We start from the raw sequence: 13446 nt of genomic DNA, 5'->3' as shown, positions 1-13446 counted from the left end.
GTATTCATATGCATGTTTTTTTTTATACCACTTAGGTGGCAAACAAGCATACGGCCCATCTGATGGTAAACGGTTACCGTAGCCTATGGACGCCTGAAACACCAGGGGTATCACTTGCGCGTTGCCGACCCTTAAGAAACCTTAATATACCCTTCTTGAAAAGCCCCATACTGTAGTCTCGTGGGAAAACCTCGGCAGGTAGTTCATTCTACAATCTAAGTGTACGCGGGAGGAAGCTCCTCTGAAACCGCACTGTCCGAGACAACTTAGGTTCCAGCGTGTGGAGCCACAGCAAAAGGGGTTTTCTTGCATGTAGTAAAAAACGGTCATTTCAATATTACAAACAGACACTCTAATTTTATTTATAAATATATAGATAGAATTGTACAACCTTACTCATGCAAATATAGGCAAGCAAATTAAAAAAAAAGGACGAACTCTGAGGTGTGTATTTAGATCCCGGTGGTCTAGGAACACAGCTTATAAAACTGTACAGGTGGCTATATTGAACTGTGGTATCTGTATAGAATAGAAAATCATTTATTCAAATAAACTTAATTTAAGCACTTTTGAATAGTCAACATTTTTTTTAATCTACCGCTTATTCGGAAAGCTGTCTCGTCACAAGAAGAATAAGCAAGAAACTTGTGTGTTGCTCTTTTAAACAATCCTTGTAAGTTCACATTTTACAAGTCGAAACGTGTGAATTCAAACTACCAACCAGCACTAATTTATTTAGGCTCAAATATAAAAACACAATAAGATTAAATCAGTCGTAGTGATGAGAGTAGACTAGTTCCTTCAAGCAGCACTCGTTCACGAGTATGGCGGATGAGCCAGAAAACAAAAAAAATACGAGCTGAGTTTCTTGTCAGTTCTTCTCATCTCGATATCATTCCGAACTGACGGTAGATTTGACATATCATAAGAGTCTGTAATAGACCTACATGAATAAAGATATTTTGAATTTGAATTTATAATATAGTATTATTTATTATATGGACGTACAGCCTCAACTAGTTTTTAGTTACGCACACTTAAATTCCTTCAGTGATGACACCATACATACAACTGGCTACAATCAACTAGGGGACCACCAGGCAGGCTTTAATTTAGGTCAAGAATTTTATGATTATAGCTTTTATATATTCCAGTATAGGTATGATTCTCGAATGAATATTTTTAATGTGCATAGTATTTTCATGTCATACCGAGAAACTAGGATAGGACGTCCTAAAAAATGGATGGATTGTGTGAAAGAAATATAAATAATATCGAGACTAAATAAGCATGTTATGCGGAGGAACGAGGATCATGTCTTAAGGAAAATCTATCAATATAAGGAAAATATATCTTATATATAAAATTCTCGTGTCACAGTTTTCGTTCTCATACTCCGCCGAAACGGCTTGACCGATTCTCATGAAATTTTGTGAGCGTATTGAGTAGGTCTGAGAATCGACCAACATCTAATTTCTTCCCCCTAAATGTTAGGAGTAGTCCTTCCATAATTTTTTTTTTTATTTTAAGGCAAAACAACGTTTGCTGATATGCAAAGGTGACAGTCATAGTGAGTGACGCACAGCCCAAACCACTGGACGGATCGGGCTGAAATTTGGCACGCAGATAGATGATATGACGTAGGCATCCGCTAAGAAAGGATTTTGATAAATTCCACCCCTAAGGGGATAAAATAGGGCATGAAAGTTTGTATGAAACTTTGTCAATTTTAAACCGATCGGTCTGAGACTTTGCATGCATAAATCTACTAGCTATGACGTGGGCATCCCCTAAAAAAGGATTCCGCCCCTAAGGAGATAAATTAACGCGAGAGAAGCCGCGGGCAAAAGCTAGTACAGAATAAAAACCCTAAATACCTGTGTAAGTTCTGCTGTTTAGGAGTTTTAGATACAGCTGTGCACAACGTATGTGACAATGTGGACTTAATGCCTGATGGCATTCTCTACCAGTCAAACGCACTGGTCGGAGATAATGAGGCGGTGCAGTTTAGGCGTTGATGTAATAATAATAATCTCAGGACAAATCACACAGCGCCATCTAGACCCAAGTTAAGCTAGCTAAAGCTTGTGTTATGGATATGCTTGGGCTTGTACTAGATAACTGATACAAATTATACATACATAGATATTTTTTTTCTTAAATACATACATATTATACATAGAAAACATCCAGACCGATACAAACAATCATACTCATGAATACAAATGTTTGTATTCATGAGTATGATTGTTTATAATGATTGTGTATATTGTTGCCGTGCGAGGAATCGAACCCGCGACCATAGGTCGTAAAGCAGTGTGCTAGACCGCTAGACCACCGAGGTCGTCAATATGTATGTTTGTTAATAATGGATGACAATAAATATTTTTCTTTCTTTTTTCTTTCTTTCTATACTCTATGTTTGGTGTAGGATCTTAATCGTTACATCACATATCTATTCGCAAATGATACTTTTGCGTGTTTTCTATTAGTTATGTGCAATGTGTTATATCTTCTGTAATAATACGGAAATGTTAATACTTACGTGTTTTCATCATCTGCTTCCTTATCTCATTTGTATGCGGTCGTCGTAATATGTTTTTCTCTTCCATTCACCCCTGTTCGCAGTCATCTCGTTATTCACTCCCTTTCTTACCACATTCTCTTTCAAACAGTACATCTGTTTTGTATCCTACTCCTAGATGAATCTAACTTGAGCGGACTGTATAAACTGGTTCATTAATTTACACCAGACAGAAACCGTAAACATGCGCTTATGCCGATGGTGCAGTGGCAAGAGTAAGTTAATCGCTGCTGGGGGCCGTTCCCCGGTCATGCCCCTGTCTCTCAACGTCACTTCGCCACCGGTAGCAGGTTCGTGCAATCACCATCCATCTCTTTTTCGGTCTTCCTCTGCCCTTATAACCATCCACATTCATATGTAACACCTTCATTTTTTTTTAATAATGGAAGGCTTCCAGCAAGGTGGACCGACGATCTGGTCAAGATCGCTGGAAGGCATTGGATGCGAGCAGCGCAGGACCGACCGTCGTGGAGATCTTTGGGGGAGGCCTATGTCCAGCAGTGGACGTCTTCTGGGCTACGATGATTATGAATAATGGGATTGCGCGTGGTCTTACCTCATCTGATGGTTAATGATGGCAAGATCTAGGATGTAGCGCGCTTACCCAGAAGAAATCTATTCACCATAGACATAGAACATACATAGGGTTGTAGTTCTCCGGGAACACAAAAGCTGGAAATGTGTTCCACTCTTTGGCAATGCATATTAGAAAAGACGATGCGAACCGCTCAGTACGGGGGGAAAGGGGATTGTTAGTAATGTGGAGTAATTACCCCATTGCTAGCAATGTACCATGTTAGGTTGACCTCCACGCGGTTCCCCCTGGAAACCATCGTGATAAATTACATGTGAATTTGTTACGATAGTCTAACTGACCTGACCTCATGCTCATCTTATCATCCTCCACTGGTGCCCCGCCAGCGTAATCCGTTAGCGCAGGCGGGTACACCATTTCATTATCATATACAAAAAAACCGCTCAGTACGATTGTGCGGAATTTCCACGACGTACGGATGGAGTACAATAGAATAGAAGTACTTTTGAACAGTCATAACAATTTGTTTTTTATCTACTCGTTCGGAAAGCAGTCTCATCACAAAAAGAACGAGCAAGAAACTTGTGTGTTGCTCTTTCAAATAATCCTTGTAAGTTTACATTTACAAGTCGAAGTGAATACAAACTACCAACCAGCACTAATTCATTTAGGCTCAAATATAAAAACACAATAAGATTAAATCAGTCGTAGTGATAAGAGCAGACCAGTCCCTACAAGCAGCACTCGTTCACGAGTAAGTCCCAGTGTGTAAAATATTATCGTCATTCCTACGCAATACATGACCATACCAATTTTAATACTTACTTTATGAAGCAGAAATCGTGGTGTTCATCCATTATTATAAGTTTGTGTTATGATAACTAAATAACTGACGCAAATACATAAATATAATAATAATAATAATAATAAAACTCTTTATTGTGTACACATAAAATAATGAGAAAATACAGTAAATAGTAAAATAATAACAAAAGGCGGTCTTATCGCTAAATGCAATCTCTTACTGACAACCTAGAAGAGAGGACTTATGTACATAGAATAGGGTAGGTGGCACACATAAGACACTATTTATTATACTACTAGATATACATACTTACATTAGGGATAAATATATAAACCTACATATATACATACATATATACTACATATTGGAAGAATGAGAATAAAAAAAAAATGTACTATGAAGAGAGATAATGAGATCTTAGTCTATTTTTAAATACATCTTTTTATTCCTAAATACATACATACATATCATACATAATAATATAATATGTATGTATTTATATTGCACCCAGATCGACACAAACATCATATCATGAGTACAAATGTTTGTGCTGTGCGAGAAATCGAACCCACAACCACAATAGCGACATTCTCAAACTTGAGTACTTAACTCAACTTTGAGTATTTAATAGAATTAGTGCTAATTGGTGGTTTGTATTCACACACTTAAACTTAAAAATGTAAAGTAATAATAAAATTATTTATAAGAGCAACACGCAAGTTTCTTGCTCGTTCTTCTTGTGATGAGACAGCTTTCCGAACGAGCGGTAGATTAAAAAATGTAATGACTATTCAAAAGTGCTTCAATGTAAGTTTATTTGAATAAATGATTTTCTATTCTATTCTATTCTCTGAACTCGTACATTTTTTTTCTCTACATTATAATAAACTCGAATAATTTAATATTACATGGGTCAACAAGCGTAAATTACAGTTTATTGTTATTATGAAATTGTTTAAAACGCATAAGTGTTTCAAACATCTTCAACATTAAATCGTTACGTAACTGGTAATACTAAACTATTTCCGGATCACTAGCACTTTCAAATATAACATTCAAATTACACATACTTACGTGATCTATACATATAAAGAAAATTGGAGTGTCTGTCTGTAATATTGAAATAACTTTAAATATTACATGCATGTGAATATAATATAAAATATAGAAGATATAAAACAAGAAGGTAAAATTATTTATTTTAAAAAAGGCTTAAATAACTACTGACCGAAAAAGCTTACTATACAGTAAAATAATTTTTAACAGACGTACTATAGGAGCTAAGTGGACACTACAACAGATATAAATTTTAAATTTCATTTTGGGAATGAGTCATCTACGAAATTACCATACTCTTTAAACAGAGTCCATGTGTATTGTTGATTTATTATATGCAAATTTATGCATGTGCAATTATAAATAAATATAAATACGGTACTCGAATTTATATTATTTTGTTTAATTATATATATAACACCTAATTCGATTAAATATATAAATACGGTACATACATCGAAATAACATTTTTTACAATTTTTGTATGTATGTACGTACATATGTCTTATGCATTATATTGTAACGTTAACTAATTGTATTCACCTTTCCTGTTCTTTATCTTTGTCTCTGACCTGTTTAAATGTTTAATTTTATTGTTTTAAATAACCAATTTAAATATAACATTAAATTAAACATGAATTCATGTGGTATCTGTTATTGGGTTTACTAACTATGTAATACTATATATTGTCTATAAATTGTAATAAATAAATAAATTTTGTCTGTCTGTCTATATGTCTGTTTGATCCGGCTAATCTCTGAAATGGCTGGACCGAGTTTGACGGGACTTATTGGCAGGTAGCTGATGTAATAAGGTGTAACTTAGGCTACTTTTATTTTAGAAAAACAAAGTTAAATTCCACGCGGGCGAAGCCGCGAGTACAGCTAGTTTTAAATAAACTCATAAACAAAAATGGGAGTCACGCGATGTGTAACTTACTGGGAATGCATTGGGCCCGGAACAAGTATAATTCCGCTAGTTTAAGAAGTTACTCCACTCGGATCTACTGTTATTAGAAAGAGTTACTTTTTACATTGGTGGTGTTGTGTTTTTTTCAGTGAGATCTCGAATTGGATAGTTAATAACAGCATTTGTTAGCACATGTGATTGTTTTCACTTTCGCACAGTTGTGGGCATGCCGCGACCTCCGACTTGGATCGTTCAACTAATGCACTGCCTCTGAACAGTTACACATAGGGTTGCCAAGTTTTTTTGACAAAAAAAACGTATAAACTGGTTTGGATAGGAAAAAATTAAATATTAGGAAAAAAAATATTTTTCAAATTTCATGTTTTTATTGCTTCAAAATCGTATAAAATGGTTTGGATAGAAAAAAAAAGTATTTTTCAAATTTCATATTTTTATTACTTTAAAAAGGTATTTTAAAAAATACGTTTTTAACACTAGAGCCGTGACAATTGTCACAACTCACAATTGACATCTAACATTTCGTTCAGTAATTATAAATCGTTAAGTACCCATAATGAGTATTTTGTTCTACCTATCACATTAAAGGTTGAAAATAAAGTATTTTTGCATACTTTATTTATATTTAAAAGTGTCATCATTATATAGTATAAGACAGCGACAGCGTCTGTCCGTCCCTATTTATTCTTAAATCTTTAAAACTACGCAATGGATTTTGAAGCGTCTTTTTTTAATAGAGTGATTCTAAAGGAAGGTTTATATATATATATATACTGGCTGTCCCGGCAAACGTTGTTTTGCCATATAAATTAATAACGCTACAAAAAAATAGGGGTAGATGATAGAAGGGTGAAAATTTAGGGTTGTATGTATTTTTTAATGACACATAATAAAAATATATAAATAAAAAATTTTGCCCAAAAAGTAAAGAACCCTTATTCTTTAGTGGACAACCCTTATCACTAAGTATATAAGTAAAGTATGAAAAATAGATAGTAGCCGATTCTCACACCTAATGAACATGCATATAAAATTTCACAAAAATCTGTCAAGCCGTGTCAGAGGAGTATGGTAACTAACATTGTGACACGAGTATTTTATATATAAGACTAGCTTTTGCCCGCGACTTCGCTCGCGTTAATTTATCCCCTTAGGGATGGAATTAGTCAAAATCCTTTCTTAGCGGATGCCTACGTCATAACATCTCCCTGCATGCCAAATTTCAGCCCGATCCGTCCAGTGGTTTGGGCTGTGCGTTGATAGATCACTATGTCAGTCACCTTTGAGTTATATATATTTAGATATAAATAAATTTAGAGTATCTGTTTGTAATTTTGATATAACCGTTTTTTACTACATGCATATGAATATAAATACGGTACATACATCAAAAAAACACTTTTTACAACTTTTGTCTGTCTGTCTTTCGATCGGTCTGTTTCTTCCGGCTAATCTCTGAAAAGACTGAACCGATTTTAACGGGACTCTTTTTGGCAGGTAACTAATGTAATAAGGAGTATCTTAGGCTACTTTTATTTTAGAAAACTAAAGTTAAATTCCACGCGGACGAAGTCGCGGGTACCGCTAGTTATAAATAAATAAATAAGAATGATTGAGGTAATGTCAGTCATATATTTAGATTACATGTACACCCGGGCGAAGCCGGGGCGAGCAGGTAGTAAAGTATAATTATTAATTACTAAAACTAAATTGAATACGTTATTATAAAGTATGGCTGGCAACCCTTGTTATACAACCTCATTGTTGACGTGTTACATAAATTTGTGAATTTTATAACATTTCACTCGTATATGGAGCTGCGACCTCGCTTTATAAGAAATAACTTGATTTGTATGAGTTACATACTTCCGGATTTGGTCTCCTCCTTTTCCGCATTCCTCTATCACAATGTGTGAGAAATTAAATTAAAATTACTATTATAAGATAAGAATTCATTGCTAGGAAAACTGATTATATCTATTTATTTAATCGGCTAACCTCATTCAATTCATAAAAATGTCTAATGTGTACATAACTTAATTTATGTTACGTTTAGATATAATTTTGAAAATTTATTTATGTGAATGAGGATTCGCAAATAACAGAATGATTATTTATATAACTCTAGAAAACTATAATTATTCAAAAGAGCAACTCGCAAAGTTTCTGCTCGTTCTTCTTAGGTTGAGACAGCTTGCCGAATCTCTTATGTCTAAATATATATAACTCAAAGGTGACTGACATAGTGATCTATCAACGTACAGCCCAAACCACTGGACGGATCGGGCTGAAATTTGGCATGCAGGTAGAAGTTATGATGTAGGTATCCGCTAAAAAAGAATTTTGATTCATTCTACCCCCAAAGGTATAAAATAGGGGATTAAAATTTGTATGAAACTTTGTCAATTTTAAACCGATCGGGCTGAGACTTTGCTTGCATAAAGCTACTATGACGTAGGCATCCCTTAAGAACGGATTTTGATAAATTCCACCCCTAAGTTAACGCGAGCGAGGCCGCGGGCAAAAGGTAGTTAGTATTATAAAGAGGAATGATTTTAATTGTAATTAAGATAAACAATTGTTATTGTTAGATAATATATACTTTATCAATATTAAAAATTAATTTACATATAAATATATTATCAGATATTGTTATGTTACGATCCATGCAACCGGGGTGGGCCATTTGTTTGTCAATCTTTGTGGTTGTTCTAGAAACAACAATAATATATAATTATTTTTAAGAAAATATATATACTTAAAGACTGTACAAGTAGAAACTTACGCAATAAAAATAAGTTAATTTTACCTAAATGCCGTCTACACAAAGTTAGTAATTCATTTTATGGTAATTGCGTAAGATTCTATAATAAACTGCCAGAATCTACGCTAAATCTGACAGAGAGGCAATTCAAACTTTATATTAAACAAATATTATGTAAAAAAGCCTATTATACGATAGATGAATTTATAGATGATAGCAATATATAGCAAGTATAAGTTTATTTGCGGACAACGTTATAATTTATTTTTCATACTGCTTTCTTGATATATGATAGCGTAGCGGCTTTTGTATTGATTGTCACATGCATCCTCATGTAAAGTGCGAATACTGTAACTACCATATAATAAATTTAAGTAGCTGTGACGTGGTCGAGTGGAATGAGTAGTCATGCTCACTAAAATGTCCAGACATGTGGCGGCGTGGTGGGCCAGGTCATTGGGCTCCCTAAAATATGGTCGAGCGCAGTGATGGCTGGCTCATCATACTCGTGAACGAGTGCTGCTTGTAGTGACTGGTCTGCTTTTATCACTACGACTGATTTAATCTTATTGTGTTTTTATATTTGAGCCTAAATGAATTAGTGCTGGTTGGTAGTTTGTATTCACACGTTTCGACTTGTAAAATGTGAACTTACAAGGATTATTTAAAAGATCAACACACAAGTTTCTTGCGTATTCTTCTTGTGATGAGACAGCTTTCCGACTAAGCGGTAGATTAAAAAAAAATTATTGACTATTCAAAAGTGCTCAAATTAACTATTCATAGGGAATGACAGACAGCTACAGCGACTTTGTTTTATACTATGTAATGATACATACACTCATGCGAAGCCGGGGCGGATAGTTAGTGTCATATATTATGGAATTTATGAATTTGCTTAGGGCCTCGAACGGTACAGTTACGCTTGTGGTGCTGTTCTAGGTGACCATTACCACTTAACACCACCAGCTTGTTTGTTATTGTTACATAAGAAAATATAAATATCACTGTGAGCATCCGTGTTTTTTTGCAATCTTTGTGAAACTGTACGGTGTGTGTTTTTTAAGAAAATAACAAATTCTTTTGTTAACATTCGCCTCTTTCAAAACATATGCAAATTGATGTACACGTTTGAAATGACGTGATTACCGATTTTTTTCTATTGTGAGTATGGATGGATTGGTTGTGTGTGAAAGTGGAATGGTTTGTTACTCTTTCACGAAAAAACTACTGAATGAGTTTTAATGAAGATTTACAATAATATAACTTATACATTAGAATTTTTCCTGTGGTTTCATTCGTGTGAAATTTATAGTCTATGTGTCGCACAGACTATAAATTTCATGTGGGTGAAACTGCGAGCACAGGTATGTATATATATTTATTTATTTAATTCGGATTACATCCATATTGTGTTAGTAAACAACTTATAAACTATGTCAATAAATTATAATATACAGAGTATATATATATATATATATATATAGTATAATAAACTGTAATCAGTGTAATCATTCGTCATACTCGTGAACGGGTGCTGCTTGGGGGGACTGGTCTGTTCATGTAACTAAGGTGATTATTCTATTCTCCCTAAATGAATTTAAAAATGAGTCTATATTTTTCAATTTCACATTTACAAGTACATTTGATAAGAGCAAGAGCTAAGTTTCTTGTCAGTTCATCTCACCTCGAAATCATTCCGAACTGACGGTAGATTAGACATAAGAGTCTGTAATAGACCTGCATGAATAAAGATATTATTATTATTTATTTATTATTACATAACTATGTTAGTAACTTATAATATGCAGATACATTTAGTTCATATATCAGTGTCCACGTCCAGAAGCGCTGGGTCCACAATGCAACGATATCCAGTGCCTCTGGAGCGGACAATCAGGTATACTCGCAACAGTTGTTAGGATGCTGTTTGCACTCCCCCGAATTCTAGACATCAGTGATGCAGCTCTTTTGCGCATAATGGCTTGAACCCTTGAATTTCAATTATATCAAATTCAAATCCAAAATATCTTTATTCATGCAGGTCTATTACAGACTCATATGATATGTCAAATCTGCCGTCAGTTCGGAATGATTTCGAGATGAGAAAAACTTACAAGAAACTCAGCTCGTATTCTTTTCAAATAAATTTTATACATGTTTACAATAATACACAGTCATTTAAATTCAATTTATATTATATATATAAGAAAACAGTACATTTATTATCTTATATCGTAACTTAATTAAATAGCCGTCAATGATTTAAACTCGTAAACACAACTAAAATTAAATTTATTATCTGACCTCACGTATACACAACATTGACCTTGTTCAAATATATTATTTTTGTACACAAAGACGTGATTTTTTTTTTCGGATGATAATGTAATGCGTGTGGTGTCGCCGTAAGAATAGCTGGGCCTAACCAGTCGGGCCTGAGCGATCGGAATGTGAAGTGTCTCTTCACCTTCCGATACGTGGCCGTGGCGTGGAATACCTTGCAGTGCTTGTTGTAGGGCTGCGAGCAGACGACCCGCACGCGGTCCCAGCGCTGGGCGGCGGCGGCCGCGAGGTGGTCGGCTGTGAAGCTCCGCACGCGGCCGGCGCCGGGATCCCGCCGGGACTCCGCGGCCGACACGAACACGCAGCTCGGCACCAACACCTAACCACATTATGACCATCACTCCTAACAATATTATGGGACACAGCTACCTAAATACATCAAAATAATAATTGCATTTAATAATGTCTAGTAAGACAAATTCAATATTGTCTAGTAGGCACTGCTGTATCTAAACTGTGTCACCCCACCTTACATTTTCCTATTGTCATTTAGTATATAAGATAAATATTTCTATGTACATATTGTCAGTCTATTATCATCTGTAATATACATCGTCTCTACCAACAACATAGTATTATTACCCCGCAAGTACCACCCCCTCTCGTCCCAAGGGTGTCGTAAAAGGCGACTAAGGTATTCGTCGACCAGTGGACGGGCGACGTTGTACTGAATAACTAACTACCATCATACTGCGATCGCCAACCAGCATGCCAAGCGTGGCGATTATGGCAATATCCTCTCAAATGGATTTACACCCAAGGCCCCGGCCCCCAGTCCTCGGAGCCCCGCTAGTCTTGACCATGATAGAGGTAATAGAAACGGCAGGGCAGGGGGTGCGAAAAATCTCCGGGTAAGACCAGGCTACCACAAACGACGACCACTGGACCGATCGTCGTGGAGATCTTTGGAGGAGGCCTATGTCCAGCAGTGGACGTCTTACGGGCTGCGATGATGATGGAATGTTGCACTCGCCTGCGCTAACTTTTTACGCTGGCGGGGCACCAGTGAAGGATGATAAGATGAACATGAGGTCAGGTCAGTTAACCCATCGTGACAAATTGACTAAGAATTTATCACGATGATTTCCAGGGAGAAACGCGTGGAGGTCAACCTGACTATTGCAAGTAATGTACCATGCATGCTAGCAATGGGGATTCCAAATAATAGCTATTTGAGGAAAAAAATTTAGAATTTATAATTGGTAATAATGTTTTTATAGAAAAAATCTAATTTAAAACACTTAGCAGTATCAATGTTATCTTATTGAACAAAGATTCAGTGCGTAGCGGTTTCTATGTTGATTGTCGCATGCCTAATTCTTGTTAATGTAAAATCTTTTTAAAACCATATTAATTTAAAAGAGCAACACACAAGTTTCTCGCTATTGTGATGAGTCTGCGTTACGAATAAGCGGTAGAATAAAAGTGACTATTCAAAAGTGCTTATATTAAGTTTATTTGAATAAAGATTATTTTTATTAGTGTAGTCAAAAACTGTTTCAAAATATAAACGTGTGCTGACTAAAAAAAATGTGACTATTCAAAAATGCTTATATAAAGTTAAGTTTATTTGAATAAAGATTATTTTTATTAGTGTAGTCAAAAACTGTTTCAAAATATAAACGTGTGCTGACTAAAAAAAATGTGACTATTCAAAAATGCTTATATTAAGTTAAGTTTATTTGAATAAAGATTATTTTTAAAGTCAAAAACTGTTTTAAATATAAACGTGAGCTGACTAAAAAAAATGTGACTATTCAAAAATGCTTATATAAAGTTAAGTTTATTTGAATAAAGATTATTTTTATTAGTGTAGTCAAAAACTGTTTTAAATATAAACGTGTGCTGACTAAAAAAAATGTGACTATTCAAAAATACTTATATTAAGTTAAGTTTATATGAATAAAGATTATTTTTATTAGTGTAGTCAAAAACTGTTTTAAATGTAAACGTGTGCTGACTAAAAAAAATGTGACTATTCAAAAATACTTATATTAAGTTAAGTTTATATGAATAAAGATTATTTTTATTAGTGTAGTCAAAAACTGTTTTAAATGTAAACGTGTGCTGACTAAATATAATACACATAATAATCGGCTGTGACTGCGGATTAGCATGACAATGTAACAAGCGGTCCACGGACCACTCTACTCACCGACTGACCGCATACATTACTATATTACAATGGCTACATAACAAACACATACCTATAATATTTAATTACGCTAAGAATTTTTAAATACATTATTAATTAAAAAAATAACAACTGTTAAATCATATTGACGTGGTCGCGGGTTCGATTCCTCGCACGGCACAAACATTTGTATTCATGAGTATGATTGTTTGTATCGATCTGGGTGTTTTCTATATATTGTATGTATTTACAAAAAAATATATCTAAGTATTTATATCAGTTGTCTAGTACCTA

The sequence above is a fragment of the Achroia grisella genome, unplaced genomic scaffold (genome assembly GCF_030625045.1).
Source record: "Achroia grisella isolate CSIRO2021 unplaced genomic scaffold, CSIRO_AGI_Agris_v1 utg1062, whole genome shotgun sequence".
NCBI lineage: Eukaryota > Metazoa > Arthropoda > Insecta > Lepidoptera > Pyralidae > Achroia > Achroia grisella.
The sequence above is the reverse complement of the archived record's forward strand: the minus strand, read 5'-3'. Positions refer to the sequence as shown.